The 26,864-nt window shown below is 39.2% G+C and overlaps 1 protein-coding gene across 1 annotated transcript in view; it reads left to right on the forward strand.

Moving 5' to 3' along the window:
- Window positions 1–8,264: 8,264 nt before the first annotated feature.
- Window positions 8,265–26,864, forward strand: part of KTN1 (kinectin 1) — a gene marked incomplete in the record, with an annotated part of 2,305,074 nt that continues 2,286,474 nt past the window's right edge. The window contains 1 exon segment of the mRNA XM_044074427.1: window positions 8,265–8,431.

Below are 26,864 nucleotides of genomic sequence, written 5' to 3' on the forward strand. Positions count from 1 at the left end.
CTGGTCTCCTCTCTCTCTCTTGTAAGAACAAAACCCTCATTGTGACTCCATTGTGTCCAAACTGCTCTATGATTTTTTTTCTGGAGTTCCAGGACCTGAATCAGAAATCAGCTCCTGCTTTAAGTTGGTGAAAGCTGCTTTTTGGTCCTCTGACCATTCCAAAATGTCTTCCCCTTTTACGCTGCCCCTCAACAAGTTTATAAATGGTTTGACCTTCCAATGGTAGTCCTTTTCCACTGTCTATAGAAGCCAAAACCCCTCAGTACTTTTCTTAAATCCGTCACACTAGCCAAGAAAGGTAATTAGCTGATTACTGTCTTTTTGTCTGGAGCAATCTCTTATTGTCCATGTGACATTGCAATTCCCAAGAACTGCACTTATGACACCATGAACTGGTTCTTTTTAGGGTATAATTTCAGACCATTTTGCCTCAAAATCTCAGTCAATTCATCTTTTGCTTGAAAATGCTGCTATTAAGTTTCTGTACCTAACAAAATGTTATTTACATACTCAATGATATTCTATCTACAACTGAATGGTCTTATGATGTCCTGGATTAAAATAAAGAAAATTACTGGAGTGATGGAAACTATGAGGCATCCTTGTCTATGCATACTGCTGAACTTTACAGTGAAAGCAGACTTCCACTATGACTCTGGTTCTAGGTCAATACTCCAAAAACAAAACTAATTACTGATGTAAAGGGTTGAAAATATGTTCATATCCTCACTGATTTGTCCAATCATGCTAGGCATATCACAGGTGAGTAGGAAAGGGCTGGGGATAACTTTATTTACCTCTCTACAACCAACAATGAGTCTTTAAGTACCACTAGGTTTCTTGACTGGTCAGTATGAGCTACTGGATGATGAACTGATTTTTTTTCTCAGTATCTCATGTTTCTCTCACACTCTCACTGTTTCACTGGTTGTCTGCTATGTTCCCCTTTTTAAAGGATACTGTTTGATAGCTTTTGTGGGTTCATCTCTCACCTTAAATAAAAAAAGTTTGGCATCAACTCACAGTCATTTTGATATGTAGCAAAAATGTCTTCATACTCGTGGATTAGATTGCCTAACTCCTTATAAGGTATCAGTAACAACTAGACTAAATCATATTGTCCTGGGTTTTTCATGCTACATGCCTTGAGACCATTGGATACTACCATTACATGAGGCTGGAATGCTCCCATTAACAATTTTCAATTACACATATTAACAATGTACCTTTCCTGGAATACAGAGTGGAAAATACACTGGTATTTAAATTTACCATCTCCTATCACAGTATATACTACAGGTTGTATTCATTTATTTATTTATTTAACATTTGTTGACTGGGAATGTCCGACTAGGTTCCACAGAGCCTGTTTTCAGTGGAGGCCCGGGGAGAAATGCTCCAGTGGTTTCCTATTAACTTGTGCTCAAGTAACACTCCCTCTTAGTCCCTGAGTTTTATTGCTCCATATTTGGAAAGAAATTGTGTAGTAGTACTCACAAAAATTCAGATGTCAATCAAATATGTATAATTTTGGTCTGCTAGCCATAACTGAGGTGCATAAGGATGACATGACAAGAAGAAACCTTGACATCTTGTAAATTAGTGAACCAAATGGACTGGAATGGGTCATTTTACATCAGATAATTATCAGATCTTCCACTATGGTCAAGAATCTTGCAGACGAAATGGAAAGGTTGTCAAAACCAATGCTTTGTTAAAACCCAAAAATGATAGAAAGCTTCAGACTACAAGGTAAGCCATTCAAAGTTACAATGATACAAACTTGTGTTCCAGCTGCAGATGCTGAAGAGAACACTGACCATTTTATGAGGATCTACAGCAACTTTTGGCAATAGCACCAAGAAACATCTTACATTCATCATAGGTGATTGGCATACCAAGCTTGGTAGTCAAAGTACAACTGGGATATCATACAAGTTTAGCTCTGAAGTACAAATTGAAGTGGAACACAGACTAGTAGAATCCTGCCAAGATAATTCACTGGTTATAGCAAACACTCTCTTTTAACAGCTTCAAGAGATGGATTTACACTTGGCTATCACCAGACAGACAATACTGTAATCAGACCGACTATATGTTTTGCAGTTAGAAATGGAAGAGTTCTATATGGTCATCAAAAACAAGACCCGGAACTGACTGTAGCTCTGACCACCAGCTTCTTATTACAACATTTAGAATTAAAGAAAACAAGGAAAAACATTTAGGCCAATGTGATATTAGCTCAATAATATTCCAAGTGAATATAGTGAAAGTGAATAACAGATTAAAGGCAATTAGATCTGGTGAATAGAGTGCTTGAAGAACTATGGGCAGAGGCTTGTGGTATTGTCTAGGGAGTGGCATAATATGATTCAAAGATTAAGACAACAAAATGGCTGTTGGTGGAGGCTTTAGAAATGGACAAAGAAAGGACAGAAAAAGTCAATAATGATAGGAAAACATATGTCAAACTGAATGTAGAGTTTCAGAGAACAGGAAGGAGAGATAAGGAGACGTACTTAAATCAGCAGTGCAAAGAAGTGGGAAAAGACAATAGAAGGGGAAGGTCAATAGGACAGTTTACAAAGATTGGTGGTATTAACAGAAACTTTCAGGTAAAACTGACTATGGTAAATAACAATGATGGGAGAGCCCTAAAAGAATATATTAAAAAGAGGTGGCAGGAATATGTAGAAGAACTACATAACAAAGAAGGACCCTAGTTTGTCAGGAATGTGTATTAAGAAAGAAGGTTCTTAACATCATTGATACATACAATGACATATTCTCTGATCTACTGCTAGACATCTTAGAGAGAGAGAGAGAGAAGTTAAATGAGCCCTGACAAATGTATAAATAACAAGGCTGCAGGAAATAGGTTCATAGGTTCATACTAGGCTATCTGCCCAAGGGCATTTATAAGCCTAGCCCATAGTTATGTGGCTTTCACCACCCCTTTAGTTTGAATAAAAACTATGCCTATCATTTTGCTGTGCCTCTGTCAAGCAGTGACACTGAAGTAATCCCTGGGGTATATCTGCGATCTCCCATCCATTGGTCAAGATTCCTCTTGAACAAGGCCAGCGAGGTGCTCTGCCTCACATGTACCGGGATTTTGTTCCACAGCACAGGGAGTCTCTGGGTGATGAATCTGTCCCTCCAGCACGTTCTATTTATAACCGTGTCAAGGTTTAAGTCTCCCGCCCTTGTGGTTCTGAGGGATCTAGATTTTTGAGGTGAAGCATATTCATCAAATCTGGGTTTGACATGGCCTTATATGTCAGGCACAGGTCACCTCTGAGCAAGCGGTATGAGACTGAATAGAGCTGGAGTTCTTTCAGTCGGGCAGCATAAGACATATTTTTGAGACCCTTTATCCTTTTGGTGAGGAACTTTTGGGGCCTTTCAAGCTGCAGCAGGTGTCTGGTCAGATACATTCGAACGGGCATTGTACTCAATCATAGGTCTAATGAGTGATGAGTACAGGGGACGATGACCTCCCTTGATCTAGATGTGAATCCCTTCATGATCAGGTGGGCGATATAGATGGTTTTCCTAACTACTTTAGCAACATGAGTGTCAAACGAAAGGCTACTGTCAACCTGGGTCCCCAGATCCCTGATGACTTTCTGTGCTCAGTGGATTGCCACCTATATGGTAGCTAGGGGTAACCTTGTTTTTCCCGAAGGGTATGACTATGCATTTTTTGGTGTTTAACTTCAGGCCATGGCTCTGGCACCAGTTATACATTTCTGTGAGGCCCTTCTGGAGGATATCTGTGTCAGATGTGTTTTCGACTATGGCGCCCAGTTTGCAGTCATCTGCAAACTTTGTCAGCCATAACCCTCCTGTGTTTGCTTGTACTTCAGAAAAGTAGATGTCGAACAAGAGTGGACCCAGGACTGAGCCCTGTGGGACACCACTTGTGACAGGCTTTGAGTCTGACATGGCTCCAGCAACTCTGACCCTGTGGGTTCTGTCACTTAGCCAGTTTGCAACCCATCTTGTGATGTATGGGTTTACATTCAAGCTGATGAGTTTTTCGATGATACCTGAGTGGGGTATTGTGTCGAAGGCCTTTGCCAGGTCGAGGTAGGCTGTATGGACTGCCTTTCCCTCATCAATGGCCTTGGTGACTGTCTCGAAAAAGTCAACCAAGTTTAATAGGCAGGATCTGCCTTTGACAAAGCCAAAGTGGGTTGGATCCAAAGTCTGCAAGTTCCCTATGTCTTTATTTATGAGTTCCATTATGATCCTCTCCATGGCTTTGCAGATAAGGCTTGTCAAGCTAATGGGGCGGTAATTTCCAGGGTCTGTGGAGGCACCGCCCTTATGAAGTGGGACCACAGTCGCTGTGCGCCACTCCTTGGGTACCTATCCTGAGGTGAGGCTAAGATTAAACAGCTGTCCTAACTGTGGGTTTAATTCCTCATTGAGTTCGTGAAGCACACAGCCGGGGACACCATCCGGTCCCATGGATGCTGTGTTTTTTGCCTTAGTGAGGGCAGTTCTCACCTGGGCGTTGGAGATGTTTGTAGGGGCTAGAATCCTCTGGAATAGATATCTCTCCTTTTGGGGAGAAGTTTGCACTGAACCTGTCAGCCAGTATGTTGGCAATGTGTGTAGGTTCAGTCATTTTCACATCATTTTGAACTAATTCTGAGCATATCTGGGAGTTTCCTCCTAGGTTTCTAACATAGCTAAAGAAGGCCTTATGATTGTCTTTAGAGTCCTTGGCGATTTTTCTCTCAAAATTTGCCTTGGATGATTTTATGAGAGCTCTTAGTTTTTACTTATAATGATCAAAGGTGTCTTACCTTTCAAGGATTTTGCTCTATCTTGTAGTAGCTTCCTCCTTTTGTTGTAGAGCTTGTTTATGGCTGGGGTCCACCAGACTGGATGCTTGCCTTTGGTACAGAGAGTCTTAGTTTTGTTTGGGATTGCCTGATCCATGCAGTCCTGTAGGTGCTGGTAGAAGGCATTTGTAAGTGATTCAGCGGTTTGAGTAATGTTTACCACTGGCTCAGGGGCCTTAAAGGAGACCACACTAGTTTTTAGAAGTGTGAAATCGGCTTTTCAGAAGTTTTTCACTGTGGTCTTTTTTGTTTCAGGTGGGGGCGGGATGAGGACCTCCAGCGAGATTAATTTATGATCTGATCTCACCAGTGAGGGGTATACTTCCGGTGTTGAACATTTTGATCCCATGTTCATGATGATGAGATCAAGTATGTTTTCTCCTCTTGTGGGGATGGTGACTAGTTGTTCCATGGCATTTGAGTTTATGAACTCCAGGAATCTTTGGGTTAGAGTGTTCGGGCTTGAGTAGTGTTCCCAGTCTATATTAGGGTAGTTGAAGTCACCTAGTATGATGGTGTTTGGAGATACATTTATCCCCTCCAATGTTTTCAGGAAGGCCATGTAAGGTTCCTGAGTTTGAGAGGGTGGCCTGTAACATGCTACAAATTGCAGAGCAGTCTTGCCTATGGTTAATTGCACCTGGATGGTCTCCGATGCATCATGCATTGCCACCAACCTTGAGGTGTGGGTGTCCTTTATGAATATGGACCCCCCCCCTCCTTTCTTGGTTTGGAATTCCAGCTAAGTTGCTTAAGATACTTAAAAATTATGCTGTTCCAATACTGCTTGGAATTTGACAGCAAATTTGGAAACCATGACAATGGTCAATATATTGGAAAATGTCAATTTGTATTCCTGTCCCAAAAAGGGCAGTGCCAAAGACTGTTCAAATTATCAAACAATTGCACTTGTTTCACATGCTAGCAGGTAACGTTCAAGGTCCTACAAGCTGGACTGTAGCAGTATATGGTCAAGAACTGCAATATATTCAAGCTGGTTTTAGAACAGGCAGAGGCACCAGAGATCAAATTGTCAACATCCACTGGATAATGGAGATAGCAAGAGAATTACAGAATATATTCTTCTGCTTTACTGACTAGTTTAAAGCCTTTGACAAACTCTGGCAATCGGGAATCTATATCCAGAACAAGAAGCAACAGAACCAAGTATATAATTCCATTTGGGATGTGTGTAGGATAACACGTGTCTATTCCAGACCTAAATTAACAGAATTAAAAATACCTCAACTTAATCATGAAGTTCTTGTGTTTTTATGTAGAGTGGCAGAATAACTTTTTACCTGTTTATGCCATCCAAAAGGGTGAAGAACAAAAAAAATGATAATTAATCCCTGACTAATTCACTCTGTGAGATCCAGCCTCCAGTGGGACCATCTCAGTAACCAAAGGTAAAATGAGTGTTGTGCCAGTTTCTGTGGGTGAAGATCCATGGTTCTGCATGAACTGCAGAAAATATACCAGCAGTGAAAGAAGGCATAATAGAGAAAACTGGATTTAACATAAAATCCAGCATCAACCTTAGCTTACAGTTTAAAGTCTAGTGCAGCCAAAAGTCAAGTAATTAGCTAAGCAATACTTTGATAATAACAATATGTGTGATTTTTAGATGAAAAGAAACAATTTGCATGATATGTTTTTTAAAGTGTGATTGTAAAATAAAGTAGCAAACATTCCTGAAAAAAAGAAAGAAAATATACCAGCAGGTACAGCCAGGATAAAAGCAGTATTAATGCTAGCCAGTTGCTCAGGTAGAACACACACAATCTTCAGTCATTCACACCAAGTTCTGGGCCTATCACAAGACATGAGAAATATAAAGTATTAGGTAACCACTAATGAAGCGCAGTTGGAGTTTCTGACGTTTAAATGCCAAAACCTGGAAAACATGGCTTTGAGAAAAAAATCTCCAATTTACTTGAGTGCCAGAAAGGGCCAAGCACGTGAATAAATCTAAGTAATATGTACTAAAATTTCCATCCTGCTAGATAACGGTATAAAGCTTACATTACTCTTTAACGACTTTTTTCTCCGCTAACTCACTTGCAGTCACTTTCATTTTAGTTATATTTGGAGAGGCAGCATGGTGGATCATTTCGGTAATATTATAGCCTCTTAGTTCCAATCCTGCTTACAGACCTGGCTATGGTGATCTCCCCACACTGCCTTAAGTATACCTCTCAACTGTACAGATTTTAGCAGACTGTCCAGATTTCTAAGAGGTTGAGACGTATGTTATATGTAATCTGCATGTTCTCTTGCTATGCCTCCCTTAGGCATCATCTCAACTTTCCTTAAGCAAAGCGTGCAACTTAACGCATTATATGTAGACAAAATGTTGGTCTACCGACCAGTCTTAAAAATGCAAATACTGAACACAGCGGAATCAAGTGCAGCAAAGCTAAAAAAGTACGTTTTTTCTCCCAAGTATCAGTAATAGGGTTGCCACATTTTCAAATGGCCAAAGTGGGACATTTTTGGTACAAAGATCAGATTTTACACGCCGACACATACCCACGGTCAGTATAATGGTTAGAACTTAACATTTTTGCCTAAATAAAAGCTTATTCTTGTAGCATTTTAGTTGCTTATTCTGTTTCTTATAACATTTAGGTATTTTAGATACAGAATAACTGTTTTATGAAAATATTACATAAAATATAGGAAATAATTTTGTCCTAAAATCTCAGGACATTTGCCATTTTTACAATTTTTTGTCCGGACATAACTGCCCAAAGAGGGACTGTCCCTCGCAAAGTGGGACAGGTGGTAACCCTAATCAGTAACAATTAGTGTTGCCACCTTTTCAAATGCCCAAAGTAGGACATTTTTGTAGAAATGTGAGATTTTGCAGGACAAAACATATCCACGGCCAGTACAAAGGACAGAACTTCACATTTTTGCTAAAATAAAATGTTATTTTTATAGCATTTGAGTTGCTTATGCTATGTCGTATAGTATTTATGGGTTCCAGATACAAAATAACTGTTTTATGCAACTATTAAAGAAAACTTAAGAAATATATTTTATCTTAAAATCTCAGGACATTTGCCATTTTTATTTTAGTTATTTTTTTCGCAGGACACAACTGCCCAAAGTGGGACTGTCCGTCTCAAAGAGGGACAGGTGGTAACCCTAGTTAACAATTACAGAGTTAAGTTTCAGTGATCGCTGACTTCATCCTGCAGTGCAAAGGGATTTTTGTAACTAAAATACACGGGCACATCATTTCGTGCGATAGTTTAAGACCAGGGAATATTCTCAACTGTCTGTAGTTCGTAGTTTATCACTAAATGTTTTTCCCGTCAATACATTTTTTAAACCACTAGTACCTTTAAAAGGTTGGTATGCGGTAACCTTCTTACGTCAGAGGCAGCGCCTTGACTCCGCCTTTTTTCCTTGCTCCGAGTTGCATGGGTCTCCTTCCGTATCTCGCGTTTAGTACAAGACAGGGTTGCTGAAATACTCCTGGTTCCATCGTAACTATACAACAGGCAGCTCTGACAGTAGGACATTCCAGTGTTCAACAAGTTTAGTTTTTTTTCATACTGATTCAGGTGAGGAGTTGAATACAACGCCCTGTTTTCTCTGAGAATAAATAACTATGTCTGGAATAGGCAGAGGGAAGGAGGTGGAGGACACGGATGGTGTTCTTACAATAAGGGGGCGTAGGTTGCAGTGATTTCACGAGCAGATGAGAGGCCCTGTTTTAATTCCTGGAGACATTCTAGGCCTCATTTAAATGCCTGGTCACTCGTAATGTGTTAAGTAGAGATGGTGGTAACGTATGTACACGTTAGAAGTGTTTAAAGATTGCAAACTTTATTGTATACCATACAATACATTCGTGAACTTCCTTATCATTTCGATACGACTCTATATTTGAGTTTTAGTTTATTGGAGAAGAATGACATTTCCGGCACTTTTCTTCCATAAGGTTCTCATGCTTTTACAGTAAAGGCTAATGAAATCATCTTTATTTTATTCTTGTCCTTTATCACATGACTATTAATAGTATGCCTGATGTTTGTACTTTTAGAAAATGCATTCTTTGGGTTGTGACATAGCTTAGTTAATAGCTGTCAGATTGCCTCTATTCGTGTTATCTGAAGAATTAACTGAGTTGGAATTCTAATTCCTTTCTACTCGTGTTGATTTAGTATTCCTATTTTAGACACCCCAGTGCAAAACTTACACATGTTAAGCTTAAGCCACGCTGCTTCCTCGTTTTTGGTTAACGCCATTCTTTGCTCCATTCCCTTCTGCACACCCACTTGTGAGATTGCGAGTGTTCTAATGGGTTGGTCTTATAAATACTTTGAAGTTCAGTCATCCTTAAAAGGTGAAATGCGCTTACTTTTATGCACTGCAGAGGTATTCTTTATACTGCTGTTGTAATTTTTAATGCATGAAAACTGACGTGTTTAATTTCTGTCTACGTATATGCATAAACACTTGTCACGTGTATATAAATAATATGTAGACGTTTATTATTTTTACTGGACAGGCGTAATACCAGTTTTGAATGTACATATTTGTAAATAAGCACATGCACACGCATGTGTGTATGTTGATTGCAGTTGTGTGCAAGTAAACGTGCAAATGCATGCGTGTGTGTGCATGTTAGCACATCCCAGCACCTTTTTTTAAATGTGATTGTAATTCCATTCAGTAGTTAATAGAATGACAGGTTTTATATCGGCATGAAATTTCCTAACAAGATGTATGAAACCCTAATCGGTGGCATTCCTGACTGTAATTCTCAATAATGTAACACATCATAAAACACTGTACGAGACGCAGGGCAAAATATGACTCGGTGTCAGGAACATTATGCAAAATTAGAGATAGGTAAGAAGTAGGTAGGTTTTGGTATGTATACACGTAGCTACTACATTATTTTGACAGTCATGACATTGTGCTTTCCACATTGCCTCAGTTATAGGGTTGGTAATGCTGGCTGAGGAGTACCATTGAAACCCTATGCTGCAAGTACTTTTTTCTTGTTCAAAATGTTGCCCTCTTCACATGTTTTTATATACATTCTTTCTTGTACTTTTATTTCCCAGTCCATTTTTTTGCAATGCTTTAGTTATTCACTTTTTTTTCTGTGAAGTAATTACTTTTTGCCATGTTGTACCGTTTGCTATATGTCAAATTGTTACACGTCTGTTGTATTTGTTGAGATTGCAGCTCAGTTGTGGAGGGCCATCTGCATTTGTGCAGGACCTTGTCTTTTGTCTTGTCTACAGTAGTTTATTAGTTTGTAATTAATCGCAGAAGTGTTTTGTGATATGAGATAGCATGTTGTGACACAAGCTGTTCTGAATTATCTACAAATGTGTGTAGTATGTCATTATGTGTATATTACCTTTTTTACCTTTTAAGATGGATATCTAGGTTACAGCCTATGTATATGAACAAGTAGATTATAATTTTTTTTTCTAAATGTTTAATTTGTGGCTATTGCGGACATCATCTTTTACAGATATTCAGTTTTAAGAAGTAGAAATTTTATGAAAATTTGTATAAAGAAGAGGAATGTGAAAACCAAGAAAGAGCACACGTGGGGTTATTTATGGAAGACTTGACTATACCAATGTTGGAGGAAGATGAGGTTTGACAACTAGTAGGAGTAGATGAGATAAAAATGTTAATCTGCAGGGAAGTCTCGAGGAAGAGATGGCATTCCTGTGGAAGTTAGGAGGGGGGAAGTGATAAAGGTCTGTAAGATTTTGTTAATAGCATTTTAAAAGGCGGGAAGCACCTTGGAAGAAAGCTGTGATGGCTGTATTAACCAATGAGGGTAAAGGCCTGTTTAGACCTAGCTTCATATAGCTCTACTTCAGTTTTAAACCACGGTTATGAATTGTTTTAATGTCTGTACTAGCTAAAGAAATGGTAGAGGTGATGCCAAAATTTATAGATTATGGATCATTGTGGTTTTGTGGGGGGAAGGCGAACATTGGCAACATTAATAGAACCGTGATGAACTACAAGGAAGTGGAATGTAAAAAATATTGCTGTTATAGGTGGGTCTTGATGCTGCGAAAACATTCGACAGACTTAGCTGTGATTTTTATGAGTAAGGCAATGCAAGTATTTGCATTCCCTTGTACAATAGTAAGGCTAATTCAGAGAATATGTGAAGGACTGAAGGCAGGAGTTAAAGTGGGAGGGTTCTTCTCAAGTTATTTGAAAAGAGGAACTAGGCAGGGGTGTTCTCTCTACCCTTTTTCAACACTTAAAATATAAAGCAAATAATAAAGATCTCTGGATAAAGCTGGTATGGTAATAGAAGTTGGCTTTGTTTGCAGATGATATTTTGTACTTGATAAATCCAGAAAAGGGCATTTCTGTGTTGTGAAACATTTTGGACTGTTTCGATATTTTGGGATATAAAATGTAATGAAAATTTATGGCTCTAGCTTTTGTTTTAAATACCCATACGCGAATTGGTTTGGTTCAGCAATACCCATATTTATGGGATCATAAGATGGAGTATCTATGAGTATGGATTAAAAAGGCTTCTGTTTATGGCCATTGAGGATAATTGGGAGAGACGAGCAAAAAGTAATTCAAAAACTGGGAAACTGGAAGCTCTTGTTTATGAATAGTAAGATACAAGCAGTGAAAATCTTTAGTCCCTTGAACATGTTTGTATAGTTCGAGCATATTTTTATCAACCAGAGTTATATTCATGAAGCTGCAGAATTTATTCTAAAAACTAAGCTAATATGGGAATGGAGAAAGGAGATTTTGCCAGTAAGGATGACTGTAAGTAGAGGTACAGAGCATAGGCAAAAAGGGACTGGAATTAACTGGAGGAAAACTTGGAAAAGAACTAAGGTATTGGTAGCAACTTGAGAGGGAAGTTTAATTGAGTGGGATGATGCCAGGCAGAAACTTGGACTGCAGGTTAGTGTGTGCATTCCCTACCAAACATTGATACTAGAATCTAAGCAAAGAGAAAAGGGGTAGGGAAATCCTAAGGGAAAGACCAGAGCCATTAGAGTTTTTAGCTGACTTTTCCAACAGGATCTGCTGTTAAAGGGATAATTAATAGAGTATATACAGTATTGCATAGTAATTGTAAGAATTAGTGCGAAGGTTAGAAAATATTGGGATGAGAGACTGGAAAAGCAATTTTCAAAGTAACAGTGGGATGACACATGCATGGTTCCTAAGTATGCAAAGTCCAGAAGGTTTAGGATTTTGACTTGGAAGTGTTTGTGTAGTTTTTATACCCCAAGCAAGCTTTATAACATTTTATTTAGGTTTATACTAGGCTAATGACCACCAGGGTCTCTCTAAGCCTGTCTGTGCAACCCAACACAGTTTTGTTTCCCAAGCACCTTGGATGCTTATATGATGGGTTATGTTAGTAAGAAGGTTGCTGAGGGTTATGTTGGAAGGGTATATTAGTTTCGGATTAACTCACTCACTGTCTACTTTTGCCTGTCGGAGACATGAGCTAGACCAGGGGTGAATTTGCAATTTCCAATTAATTGGTCAAGGTTTTGTTTGAATATAGTCAGGGCTGAACCCTGCTTCACATGGGCTATTCCATAGTGCAGGGCAATTTTCATCCACACATTGGTCTCTCTAGCATGTTCTGTTTATGTTGCAGACAAAGTTCAGGTCCTTGGATCTAGTGTTTCTGTTGCTGGTGTTTTGCAGATGTACAAGAGATCCATCAGAGCTAGATCTGAGGATGCCTTGTGTATTGCACATAGATTACCACTCTGAAACCTGTAGGAGGCTGAGTGCAGAGAGAGAGGCCCTTAAGGTGATCCAAGTAGGACATGGGAATTCATACCTTGCACCATCCTGATGAACTCTTTGAAGCTGTTCACTTGTTGGCAAGTGCCTGGTTAGGTACGTGACAAAGGAGGCATTGTAATCCAATGAGGAGTCTGATAAGGGCTTAATAGTCATACAATAACTTCCTTGGACTTGTATGCCATATACTTGTTTATAAATTGGGTGTCATAGAATGAATTTATAACTGTCCTGGCTACATGTTGGTCGAAGACCAGATTACTATCTACATATATTCCCATATCCTTAACTTCCGGGTCAACATTTAAGGGCATTTTATTGAGCTTGAGTGGATGAATTCCCAAAGGACACTACAGTGCATTTCTTCAAGTTATTTTAATCTGTTGGTTTGGCACCAGGCATTTATTTCTGTTAGACCCTCTTGTAGGATGCCATTGTTATGTGGGGAACTGTGTGATAGCTCCCAATTTACAGTTCTGTTTGAAGTTGGTGAGTCAAAGGCCTTTTACTAATTTAGCCTTGACATCTGAGGAGTAGGTGCCAAACAGGACTAGACCCAACATGTAGCTCTAGGGTCCTCCACTGGTGACCGATCACTTGGTGGAGGTGGTCTTGCCTTTCCTGACTTATTGGGCCCTATCTGTAAGCCAGTTGGCAGTCCAGCAAATTATATAGGGATTTTTGCCTAGTTCTTGAGAGTTTGTCAGCGATACCTAAATGGGGAATTGTATTGAATTCCTTGGCCAGGTCAAAGTAGGCAGCATCCACCATTTTCCACTTATCTGTAGCCTTGGTGACCCTCTTGAAGTCTACAAGGTTGAGTAGGCAAGACCCTTCCTTAAATGAAGCCACACTGGAATGGGTTCAGTGTCTGTAGGTTGCCAATGCCCTTGTTGATCATTTCCATGATAATTCATTGCATGGCTTTGCACCATTTGAACCAGTTTTATTCTAACATCTTCAGGAAACCCACATACTTGAACACCCGTCGTCATTTTGACAGGTGACATCCCCTTCATCAAAAAAGATCCTTAAAAGGACAAGGGGTGAGATTTGCCCGCACGATCAGCAGAATTGAGGACTTTTATAAGGAAAGGGATGTTTTATTGGGTATGTTAGTCAACAGGGGGTACCCTGAAGAATTTGTGAAACCTTTACTTGAGGAAGTATCCAAAAAGAGAGTGGAAGGTTATTTCTATCTACTGTTGGGTTTGGACATTTCTAGACTCTGTGCACCTTAACAAAGTAGGGTTTCGACAACTGCCCCATTTCAACATGGACTTATTCTCACGTACAACTTGACAATTCCCATTGATACGGGACATATTGGTGAGAAAACTGGTTCATTCTTATGAGCGATGAGACCATAGGAGGGAAGATGGGTGACTCCCCTGTTATAGCATATAAAAAGGATTCCAGCATTAAAAACCTTTTGGAATCCAGTGGTAAGAACACAAAACCTGGTATTGGGAAAATGACAAAATGCGGACACTGCACTCAATGCAAACATATGTTAGTGCGACAGAGTCTTTATTAAAGGTTATGGATGAGTAAAAGTCAACCAGAACTGTAATCATGCGAGTAAACAAGTAGTGTATGCTGCCATTTGCCAGGCGTGTCCTGGGTTTTATATTGGTAAGACCAAAAATGTCTTTAGGACATAGTTTATCAGCATACCTATGATATAACTAAAGGCAGCACCAAAAATGCCCTGGCACAGCACATTAATACATTTCCAAACCACAATTTCAAGCTTATTATTCTGGAAAGGGTAGTAATGGATGAGCGAGGGGGACTCAGTGACTGGTTTCTTGAATTTAGACAACTTATGTGGCAATTTAGAGTTAATGCCACTACTAGCCCAGATTTGAACAATATGGTGTCCCTCACCAGTTATTTAAAACTGACTTTTTATTTTAATGAGGTCTACACTATGGCTTTGTTTTTCATTTCCATGTAAGTTTTTATAGTACTGATACTAATTATTGCTTGTTCCAAGACATTTTGGGTTTTTTATTGTACATATTGCTTGTTGCACAGATTTATACATATTATGTTCATATTTTCTCTAATAGCAGTAGATAGTTTTGTATTATATCCACCAGCTGACATTTTTTGTAATTTAGTGTCAGGGTGCACATTTACCACATATATTTTTTACAGTGGTACCAAGTAATGGCTTATTTTAATTTTAGTTTATTGAAAAAGAAACAATTCAGAAAATAAGGGAGTCTGTTTTTAAAATTTTTTATTCTCAATTATTCACTTTCATTCAATCCATGACTTAATTGTTTTATGTATAAAAGGATGGTCTTTCTGACCTTTCGGGTATTCTGAAGAAGTCAATCCTAATATTTGACAAAAGCGGTTAATACATTTTATTTATTTTTGTATCCTGCTCCATTTTCGTGCTTTTTGTTACTTGGTGCTTTTCTACAATTTCCTTCCTAGCTTCCAAATTTCCACTGGAGACTTTCATACATACATCATAATTTTTAGTTGTTGAGTCATATCTACACCTTGGTGTATTTAAGTCTTCCATAAATATTTCCATTTGTGCTTTTTCTTGATTGCAGTCCCCCTGCTGTAGTCCGGAAGACGAGCTGAAACATTTGCTGCTAAAGGGAACTTATTATTTTTGGTCTCCTACTTGTTTCCACTTGAAATTTATTACATAAAGACAAGGGTCTTAATCCAGATATTAAACTGTGCAAAATTAAAGGAAAATGTCAGTTCCACATATATTATAATGTCTATTTTACACCCCATCTCATTAACCCAAGATTACAGCCTACTAATTTAAAACCTGCATTTGTATAAGGTTTCTGTGATTAATTCTGCATAGGTAGCTGTGTTCTTGGGGTTTGTGGGAAAAATGAATTTTGACATATCGTTTTAATAGGATGTAATTTGCTTTAGAATGGTTTCTAACTGTTCCTGTGTTAGCAAATGATAGAGGTGTGATGGGGAAAAAGAAGTAACTGGTAACATGTTTTTTTGTAAGTGTAATGAATAAGCAGATTTCTCAAATTCTTGCATATAGAGTACTCTGTCAAAGATTTGGTGTTGGAGGGGGACAAATGGCTGTAACTACTAAAGAAAGGATCTGAATTGCCTAGACATAGTAAGACATTAAGTTCATTTCTATTGACTGCCAAAAAAACTTCAAAATCTAAACTGTATTTGAATTATTAAATATTGTAAAAGAGATGAAATACCTGGTGGCGTGATCTTTAGAAAAGGGAAGGAGCAAATTACATAGAAATAAATGAAATTTATGGGAATAGTATGTGCATAATGATCAGGAGGAGTGAAGTTTAAGAGAAGGCAGGAATTTAGCAGTTTATGTAATGTTGGACTGAATGATGTTGCAAAAAATGTATGTAGTATATGTACACGAAAAGCATTAGTATGCTTTTTCTCCATGTATTTGTGCTCATGTCCTAAGTGATAATTCAGTAAAAGTGTTTAGAAAAGTTGTGAGTTAAATACTTGACAGGGGAGGGCTAATCTTTCTAAGCACTGCAGTGTAACTGTAAAGATGTGTTCTAACATTCCACTACCAAAAAGATTGAAGTGGTTTGGATACCTCACATCCCTAAAAAGGAGAGTAAAATTGGTGGTAACTTTCTAATGGGTTTTGTGAATTCATCCTTATCCGTTAGGAGTCATGGGAGTTTCAAGGCTTTTGTATGACCATGTATGCTTTGCCAGTACCCACTCTCAGGCTTTACCTCCTTTCTCAAGAAAGGAGAGTCCAAGGCAATTGTTGTAAAGTATGTACCCACACGCACATTGGTTCAGCAATACTTATGTTTATGGAGACATAATAAAATGAAGTGTTTAGGAGTATGGATTAAAAAGGATTCTGTTGTGACAGCCAAGGATATGTGGGAAGCGACTTAATACAAAAGACAATACAAAAACTAAGAAATTGAAAGCTCTGTTTTATGGATAAGGTTGACAAGATACAAGCAGTCAAAATGTGTTTAGTCCCTTTAGTGTTATACACAGATCAGGCATATTTTTATCAAGCAGAGGAAAATTTCTGGATAATTTAATAAAGAGCTGAAGGATTTTATCTAGGAGGGGAATATGGCAGAGGTTAAGTTGGATAAACTGATTCTTCCAATAGAAGAAAGGTTTTGAAATTACCCAAGTCAAATGGGGTATTTCAGAGCTACACCGTTTAGGCTCCTATGCATAGCACAAGCAGAAAGCTATAATTCAAAGTGGAAAGGAGTGATGATGAAACGGGGGGAAGCTTAAGAATCAAGGAGAGACTGGGATTTTGGATGCAGATCCTTAAGGACAATAACAGTAATCATAACTATACAGAATATTCTATTCTTAAAGTAGCAGAAAGTATTCTAAGAGCTAAGCCACCACAGGAATGGAGAAAGGATATTCTACCAATAGGGATGACTGCAATTAGGAATACAGACAATAGGCAAGGGGGGTGGAATTTATTGGCGAAAACTGGCAAAGGAACTAAGGTATTGGGAGCATATAATCAGAGAAGGAAAGATAACAGAATGGTAAGAGGCCAATAATTTATTTGGACTGCCGGCTAGAGACTGACTTCTATCGGGGACTGATATCGGAGTATAGGCAAAGAGAAAGAAATAGGGGATCCTAAGCACAAAAAAAAAACCAAAACACTGGTATACCTTTTAGTAGAATCTAGATCAGAACCTGCTGTTAAAAAGGTATAATTTAGTTTAGCATATAAAATATTGCAGGATAACTCTAACAATCGATCAGAGGAGGTTAGAAAGGAGCGGGAAGAGATTGGATAAATAATTCACAAAGAAATAATGCGGGGGGTGAATGTATATGTCCCAGATATGCATCAAAGTCTAGAAGATTTAGGATCTTTGCTTGGAAGTGTTTACATGGGTATTTTTATATCCCAATTAGACTCCAAAGAATGTTTCCTCAGGTAGACAACAAATGTTGGAGGTGTGATGGAGAAGAAAGAGGTAATTGGGAACATACATTTGGGGAAATATAATGAGTTGGCAGACTTTAAAAAATTACCTGCAGACTACTCTATCCGAAATACTGAATGAGCAAATTGGTATAACTAAGGAAATAATTTTTTTTGAGGTATGGTACAGAATCGGAATTGCCTAGACATTGTAAGGTCTTGCTGAATCTAATTATGGTCGTTGCCAAAAAAGCAGTTTACTAGAAAATGAAAGTCCAAATTTAAACCAGTTGTACTAGTAGTAGTGAATATAGTAGTAACAGAGATGAAACGACTGGAAATGGAACTTTAGAAAAGGGAAGGAGCAAGTTAAATTGAAAAAAAAAATGAGAATTGTGAGAACAGTACATGCAGAATAATGTTTTGGAGGACGATTGAGATTTAAAGGAAGGCAGTATTTGTATGAGCTGTGTAATGTTTTGACTAACAGTAACTGGATTGATTTGATTTGTAAGTGATGTATAATGTTTACAACTAAAAATAAGTCAACGTGGTTTGTTTTCGTTTGCATAAATGTATGTTTGTCTGTCATAAATGAAAAACAAGAGACTTTATTAAATTAAAAACAAAAAAAGTTAATCTTGGGGTAAAATTTAGAGTAAGATGCAGAATTGCATTGTTTAACCTGCTGAGGAAGTTATTCCAGAGAAGGGGGGAAGCCACTGGATGATGGTAAGTACTGATGAAGGCTAAGGTATCTTTCAAAGCTGCTGCAAGTTTGGTGACTTAGCCTGAGACCCAGATAGAATTTTAACTACATCAAAATCATCCACTGTGATCTGCAAATATTAAGTATATGTAATGTTTGCACTACACTTTTTGAACTGTTTACTATTAAATTACTATTATATTTTATCATTGTTGTTGCTTGACTTTTTTTTCCTGCACTTTTTAAAAAAATGGCTCTGTTGTATCTTCTAGTATAGGCCAGATTCAGATTTGAGTCTAGACGGTTTTGGCATTTATTGAGCACTAAAACCAGCCATCCTACATTAGGAAGGCCTTCCTGCACCCTTGTGGCAGAAGTGTGCAGCCCAGGACCAATCTGAGCTGGGGATTGTTGGAAAATATCTCAGTTTGGGGTGCTCTCATTGGATAGTTTGAGTTTAAACTGCTTAATTCCTTTTGTATTTAAGCACCACATTTGCGCGTAGCTGTGCCACAGGGATTAGTGGTGGTGTCTGTAGAAGTAAATGGTTAGAAACAACAACTTTCACTTGAGACCCATTAAAGAGCCCTACTCAACTCCACTGCCTCTCTCTGAGCTACTTAGTTGCACTTTGCTAACCATTGAGCAACTCAGCTGTGCATTCAGAGGTGCTGACACAATCTTCCTCCTTTAGCCCTCCACAGAATAACTGTCCTTGTTTAGTCTCTGTCAAACCCTGGTCCATCTTGTCCATCCCCACTAGTTACTGCAATATATACCTGGCATAATGGACTGCCAGTTTCCCACCAGTTGTCCATCCAACCTGATTGACATGGGGTATTGTGAGGCAAAGTAGCAATTGTCTCATGTATACTCTCAGCCATTCGCTTCTAAAGCAAACAAAGTATGTGAGAGAGATAACTATACCATTGAACTAGAATAAATCCTCTCACATAACATTAAACAAAGGCATACAACAGGTTGTCGGCATGCACAAAATCCCTGTCACACAAGTTAATGTCAAGATGCACACACTCTCATACATGGAGATTCTTCCTAACAGCTTGCCAAAAGACCAGAGACCTCCAAAGTGCAAACATGTTCATATTAGTACATGAACAGAATGCACATTTCAGCACACACATCAGTGTCTCATCAATTATGCCCTTAAGGCAAAACACCTCAAACAAATGTGATGGTTATAGGGTGACTCAGTAATGAGAGACACAGCTGTCCCCCTCACCAAGTTGAACTAGAAGGTCACAGTCAGGTGCCAGAATCAGTCAAGTTACACATGCACTCAAGTCGCTCAGCAACAGTTACCGTTAAGACTCTGTCATAGTACATGTTGGTGTGAATGACTTTCTGGATTATATGAAAGAGACATGGCTGAACACTCTGATTGCAGGTATGTCCCTAGCCCTAAGCAGCATTCTTCCTTCATCTAGGATGATGACATGCTACAAACAAAAAATGATTGATTTTAATAACTGGCTTAGCTTCTGGTGTCACTCCAGGGGATCCAGTATCTGTTGGCCTGAAAAGACATGGACAGTTCACGTTGCTTTGCCTTCACCTGTCTCCTCAAGGCTTTCAGATACTGTCAGAAGACGCTTGCCTCCCCCATAGTGTGTTTTTTTTTTTTTTTAGGCAATCTCCAAACAAAACTTCTGATGTAAAGAAATCCACTAAAGACAAACTCAACTTCATGCTGCTCAACGCTAAGAGCTCAAACAGTAAGCCGCACTACCTGGAAGCACTTCTTACTTTGGAAGATGCTGACGTTTTTGTAGTCACTGAGATCTGGTTCAGGCCACTGATAGTACAGTGGCTGTACAAGGCTACGGTGCCTTTCCATGTTCAGACCCCAGAATGAGCACAAAAGAACCAAAGGTGGAGGTGTGTCCATCTTCACTAAATCCAAATACACCCTGAGACTGATGAAACAAGTATGACTGTCTTGAGCTAGTCCAGGTCCAGTTAAGTATAGGTAAAATACATTCCCATATCATCGCTAGTTACAGGTCCCCCAGCATGAACCAGGAGAAGCACTCCACCTACCTGGAGTTTCTAGAGTCCCGTAGTATACAGCTAAATACCTTGGTCATGGGAGATTTCACCTAGCCTTCCATCAGCTGGGTGTCTTACATGAGTACTGACATGATTGCTATGAGGTTCCTTAACTTTGTCAATTCAAATGCCCTGGAACAGTTGGTCTGCACCCCCACTTGGGGCTCAAATATCCTGGACCTAGTGCTCACCAACATGGGGGTCACTGCACTACCCCTGTGTGTTGCCATCCTTAATAATGTCAGACCATAAATCTGTCCCGTTTGAAGTAAAGATCAAACCTGACACCCCCCACAGAAGTTATACAACTGAAAAATTTCTCCAAAACCAACTATTGCTTACTAAGTGATGGGATAAAAAGTTTTCAAAGCCCCTGCCAACAATTTCTTCAATGCCGAGAAATATACAAATGCCCCGTATAGCCACTTAAGCAAATGCATAGACTGAGCTGTACCCAACAAAAACAAAACTAGGTCTTCCATACAAACAGTCCACCCTGGTGGACTGTAAGCATAAATAAGTTGTACAACAAAAACAGCCTGATATCTAAGAACAGGAGAGAGCTTACTCAATAGAGAAGAATATTCTCCAGAGCTTGAACAAGCAAATCGGATAGCATGTTAAATCCTCCAAGTCTAGCTACTAGGCTGTTAGCATCCTTAGCCAAAGACAATCGCAAGGCATTCTTTAGCTATGTGTGAAACCTAAAAGGGAATGGCCAGCTGTGTGCTGAACTTTCAACACTGAACCTGAGGATATCACCAAGCTGCTAGCTGATGGATTTGGCAATAACTCCGCCCCCCCCCCCCATGTCCCCACCAGACCTACCCCAAAGCATTCCCTGATACCAGTCCTCTACAGAGCATCTCCAAAGAATAGGTCATACAAGCACTCTGCAAGGCCAAAAACACTGCCTCTATGGTATCAGATTTCATCCCAGGCTGCTTACCAAACAGTCTAAAACATGACCTAGCACAACCACTCGGCACTCTCTTTAATCTCAGCCTGAGAAACAGTTTTGTACTGATGGAGTGGAGAATGGACAAAGGGGGTCTATCAAGTTTACCCTGGGAACTATCGACCCATAAGTCTAACTAGCCCTTATCTTCAAGGCTGTGGAAAGAATCCTCATATACCTTATTCACAAGGATATAGGTGACCTTCAAACTCTTTACCCAACCCAGTTTGGTTTAGTCATGGGTAGAGCTACAAAAAACATCATATACACACACACACACACACACACACACACACACACACACACACACACACACACGAAGACAGCTCTGTAAAATGCCTCCCACCTCCAATACTATTCTATCTCCTTCTACAGTTATCCTGTCATCACACAACCCGCATACCTTACACACCAACTTCTGCAACAACCATACTTTTAACAGTCCCTCCCTAGCTATTCCTCAGTACGCCCTACTTTAGATGCCGTAGAGTTAATCTTACAAACAAAACTAAAAAGCCTTCCTATCAAAACCACCACAACAAAAAACTAAATTCTAAACCATCTCCTCAATATTAAAAAGAAACCACAACATGTAAATCTTACCACCCTTCGCAACCTAAGTCAGTGTGGCGATATATATCCAAACCATGGTCCCCCTCCAGCCTGTTATAACCCCAACCTCCTTAAAGTCCCTAAACTTCACCACCGCCATCAATCTCCAAAGCATTAGAAATAAAACCACTTACCTACATGCCTGGTTAGACAAAAACCTGACTTCACTGCCATTACTGATACATGGTTAAAACCTTATGTCAAAGATGCCAGATTCCTACCCCCTAATTACAACCGCCTCAGGGTAGACAGACCACATAAAAAAGGGGGAGTTATCACCATGATATACCCAAACACCTTCACTATAGTTTCAAGACACAAAACCTGTCCCACGATTCTCAACAGCAGAGATATTCGTATCCTTTCTAAAACTGTATAACTGTAAAAACCTTTTTATCATAGTCATATTCATCCCCCCAGGTAACAACATTCCTTGCCTGGATAACTAACATTACAAATGAAACCATCTCCCTAGGGGATGTTAACACTAACTGGCTTGATATTGCTAATCATGACCCTTCCACCACCATAATCCTATATACCTGTGTGCAACTATTAATTGATATAACCAGGCCCAACAATAAAACAGGCAGTGGCTCAGTTCTAGTTTGGATACTCATCTCTGATCCTAACAATCTCCTCCGACACACTACCACTTACCAGCCTTTATAAACTCGTAAGACCACCTCAGTCCTAAGCACACGCAAGTTAAGCAAACCAGAGATTTATCTCCCTTCTCCCTCAACACCTTTCATGAAATCTTGCAAAGTATCAACTGGATACCACTCTGATATCTCTCTTGGTGAGGATGTCGAATTCTTCAATTCAACATTTCTTAGAAGTCTAAACAGTTTAGCCCCACCTTGTCTAAAAAGAGTAAAAGCTAAATAGGCAACCTAGCTTACCAAACACACAAAGCAACTTATGTCTGGTAGGGATAAAGCTTGGAAAACCTGGCAAAAAAATAAAAATCCTAACAACCTTATTCAGTGTAAACAATTATGCAACGAGGCAAAATGACTAGTGATTTAAAAATAAAAAAGAAGACTTCCCAAGTCTTCAAGACCCATACTAAACCCAAAGAAATTTTGGAGCACAATCAATTCCCTACTCCTTGCCCAAATCCAAATAACTCCCACTGAGAGAGCCTCGCTCTTCAGTTCAGTTCATATTTTGACACCATAGCTAAGCTCACCACTACCTTCCCACAAATAGACTGCTCCCCATCTGAACCTCCCTCTTCAAAGTCCTCAATTACTCCTCTATTCTCATTCTCACCTATACCAACTTTCAGTATTAAAAAAAGCTCCTTCATAAGCTCAAACCTTGTACTAACGCACCAGACAATTTACCTGCTGAATTTCTACAATTGTCTGTAAATTCTATTGCCCATCCTATCTGCATACTCCTGAATAGATCTATTCAGGAATCCAGTATACCAAACATATGGAAGAAGGCATTTGTTCTTCCACTCCACAAAGGTGGCAACTCTGACATCTGTGATTTCTGACCCATTGCTATCCTCTTTCCCATCTCTAAAATGTTAGAAAAATGTGTTCACACAACTTCTTAACCATCTTGTCCAAAACCAGGTAGTCGTGCCCCCCCCCACACACACACCGCGGCTTCAGGCTAGGTCATAGTACCTGCACTGCTCTCATATCCTTTATGGGCACAGTAAACAAGGCTCGCAATGCCGGTTACATAGTTCTAGATCTCTCTAAGGCCTTTGACATGGTTTCACATCACATTTTTCTCACAACTCAACTTGGGTCTCTCATCCCCTACCTTAAACTGGTTCTCAGACTGTCTCACCAATATGCAGCAACCCACCAGATGGCAACACTCCTCACCTTTTCTCAACACAACTACAGTGTACCTCAAGGATCTATACTAGCTCCCCTTCTTTTCAGTATATTCATTAACAACTTCCACACCACCCTTACCCATGGTATAGTTATCCAGTATGCAGATGATTCTATACTCATCTGCACTGCCAAATCTATGTCAGAGTTGCATCTTACACAAAATACTTTCTCTTCAGCTGAAACTTGGATGTCAAACAACCATCTCACTCTAAATCCCAGTAAAACTAAACTTTGAACCCCCCCCCAGAAAAATATCGCTCTGAGCAAGAATGATTTTTCTAACCAACCCCATAATAATACGCTCATTGCAGTTGTGCCAAGTACTAAACTGCTTGGAGTTATTATTGATGAAAATCTAACATTTGACCTCCATATCCATAGCAGCATCAAAAAAACACATCAGAAATTGTGTATCCTCTGTAGGCACATACCTTAATTTCACTGCTGAAAAAGCTCTAGCCTCATCCTTTCTGCTACCAGCTCTACTATACGGTGCCCCACTCCTCACCAATATCCAGTCCTCTCTGAAAACCAAACTGGACTTGTGTTACAAGATTGCCAAATTTGTAACAAATTCAAAAAAACTCTGCATACCACTGCTTATCTCTCCATCATCTAAACTGGCTCGAACTCCCACACTACCTCTCTTATTTACAGTTAACCACTGCACATAAACTCTTATAAAACCTTCAACTTACCCCTCCCTCTCCTCCTCATTGACTGCATACCACTCTAACAGGCCATTAAGATTCAAAGACACAATGATGTTGAAAAACCAAGCCTTGCAGCTAGTCAAATGCTGTACTCTTATCGTCTCAAAAATATGGAAAGTCCTCCCACCTTCTATCAGAATAGTTGGTAATCCTACTCTCTTAAGTGTCTCAGAATATACCTATCTTCTCTCTGGCAGTGTACTTGTGCCAAGATAGTACCTCCTAAATCTTGATTCACTACTATAACTCTCTACAATATCACTACTTAGGAGCTCTGTCTGATTTGCTGAAGTCAACTGCTTATGCCTGCAAAACTCCAACAATTAACAATCAAAACTGCTACCCTCCCTGACTAATTCCATATTCAATGCTCCGATTGTACAAAATGTTGATCTGTAATGTTTGTAAATAACTTGTACCATTGTGCTTGTATTAATTTTTTATGCATAGAGATTGTATATACACATTTTTTTATTGTGCTTTTTTTCTTGCATGCACTATTGATATATGTGGAGTTTTTCTCCCCAGGCTTCTACTGAAAATGGGCTCATCTTAGCCCAGTAGACTTCCCTGGTTAACAAATGCAGTAAATAAAAAATAAATCTTGCTTATTAAACCTGGTGGACTTCTTTGCGAATGTCACTAAAGCCCTGGGTGAGGGCAAAACAATACATACCACCTATCTTGATTTAGTGGAAGACTTTTGCACAATCCCCCACTTCGGATATCCTAGAGAGACACTTTCCCCAGCTGGGGACTAACCCATACATTACTAGATGGGTAGCTAGCTCACGAACAGAATGCACACTTCCACCAGTAGGGTACCGCAAGGATCTTTGCTGGGCCCCCTGTACTATTTGGAGTCTTTTTGTCTGAAGTCCAGGTGAGTGCAAGTTACTTGTGGCTTACCATGTTTGCAGATGACTATAAACTGGGCACAGTCATAGAGACCCTAACTATGTTAACCTATTACAGAAAGGGTTGACAAAGATAAATGATTGGTGCCAAACTCCTGGACTAAACCTTGACGCAAAAAAATGCCTCATTACACCCTGTGAAAAAGAAATGGATCTCTAGTGTGGAAAGCAAGGCACAGATCATCCTTCAGGAGGCTGTATGACACACCAGATAGAGAGAATTCATTCTCTGCTGATGACCATGGTTCTTCAGATCAGAAGTCCTTTTATATTTTTTGTTCAGAACCACTGGGATTTTTCAAGTTGTTTGAGATGTCTGTGGGAAATGCATTCTGAATGGAGTGTTGTGCTCTTAATTGTTCTAATCGGTGCAAAGTATTGGGGGGACAGGGATATCTTTGGGTCTAGTTGAAATATCTTTGGCTACTAGTTGTGCTAAGTAGACTTATTTTCTGACCGCAGTAACCATGTGATGATAAAAGGATATTTGCCATCGACTCAACTGCTCAAGTTGTAACTACTTTTTAAATGTTCTAAGGGTGTGTTATCTTCCTGATTATTTTGGGTAACATCTGTCTTCCAAAAGAACAGTGCTACACTTTTTTTAGTGTTTAATTTAAGTCCATTTTCTGTAGATTGTGGTAACTAAGGTAAGCTTTTTCTGATTTTTTTTGATGATTAGACCCAGTTTGCAGTTGTCTGCAGATTTGATTAACCAACGGCTGTGTTAACAGTTTTGAGGTCAGCAGAGTAGATCTCAAGCAGGACCCATAACAGACTACCTCTGGAGGACTCTGCTGGGTCCTTACCATTATTTTAAGAAGTACATGTGGATTTTGACTTTGGCAGGCCATTATACCATGTAAGGATCTATGTTTAAAGATGCTACTTTTTTTTTTTTACATTTCTAGACTGAGGTGTAGTATAGTATTGAATGCTTTGTTCAGGTCAAGATAAGCTGTATGAGCAGCATGACCACTGTGACAGCTTGTGCAACTATCTTTATAGAAATTAAAAAGGTTTAATAGGTGTGATCTCCTTTTGATGAAACTAAATTGTTGAAGGGTCAAGTTTGCGTTTTTTTTTTTTTTTTAATATCTTAATGAGCTTGGTTATGATATGCTCCATAGGCTTGTTAGTCTGTGATTTTTGGGGTTGATAGTAAGCCTATCTTTGTGGAAGGGCATCACCACAGCTTTGCACCAAGATTTGGGTACATAGCCTTGGACAGGCTTATTTTAAGTAATTTAAGGAGAGGTTTGGCAAGAGCTTATTTGACTGTTTAATAGGCACTCTGTCAGGATCCATGGGGAAGTGGAGTTGTGTGTGTGTGTGTGTGTTTCAGATAATGATTTAAGAATGTATTTAGTCATGCTGGAGTGCAAGGAAATCTGGGATGAGTGGTATTGAAATATAGGTGTCTTACGGGTG

This window comes from Protopterus annectens, chromosome 6.part0 (assembly GCF_019279795.1).
Source record: "Protopterus annectens isolate FY-2018-M chromosome 6.part0, PAN1.0, whole genome shotgun sequence".
NCBI lineage: Eukaryota > Metazoa > Chordata > Ceratodontiformes > Protopteridae > Protopterus > Protopterus annectens.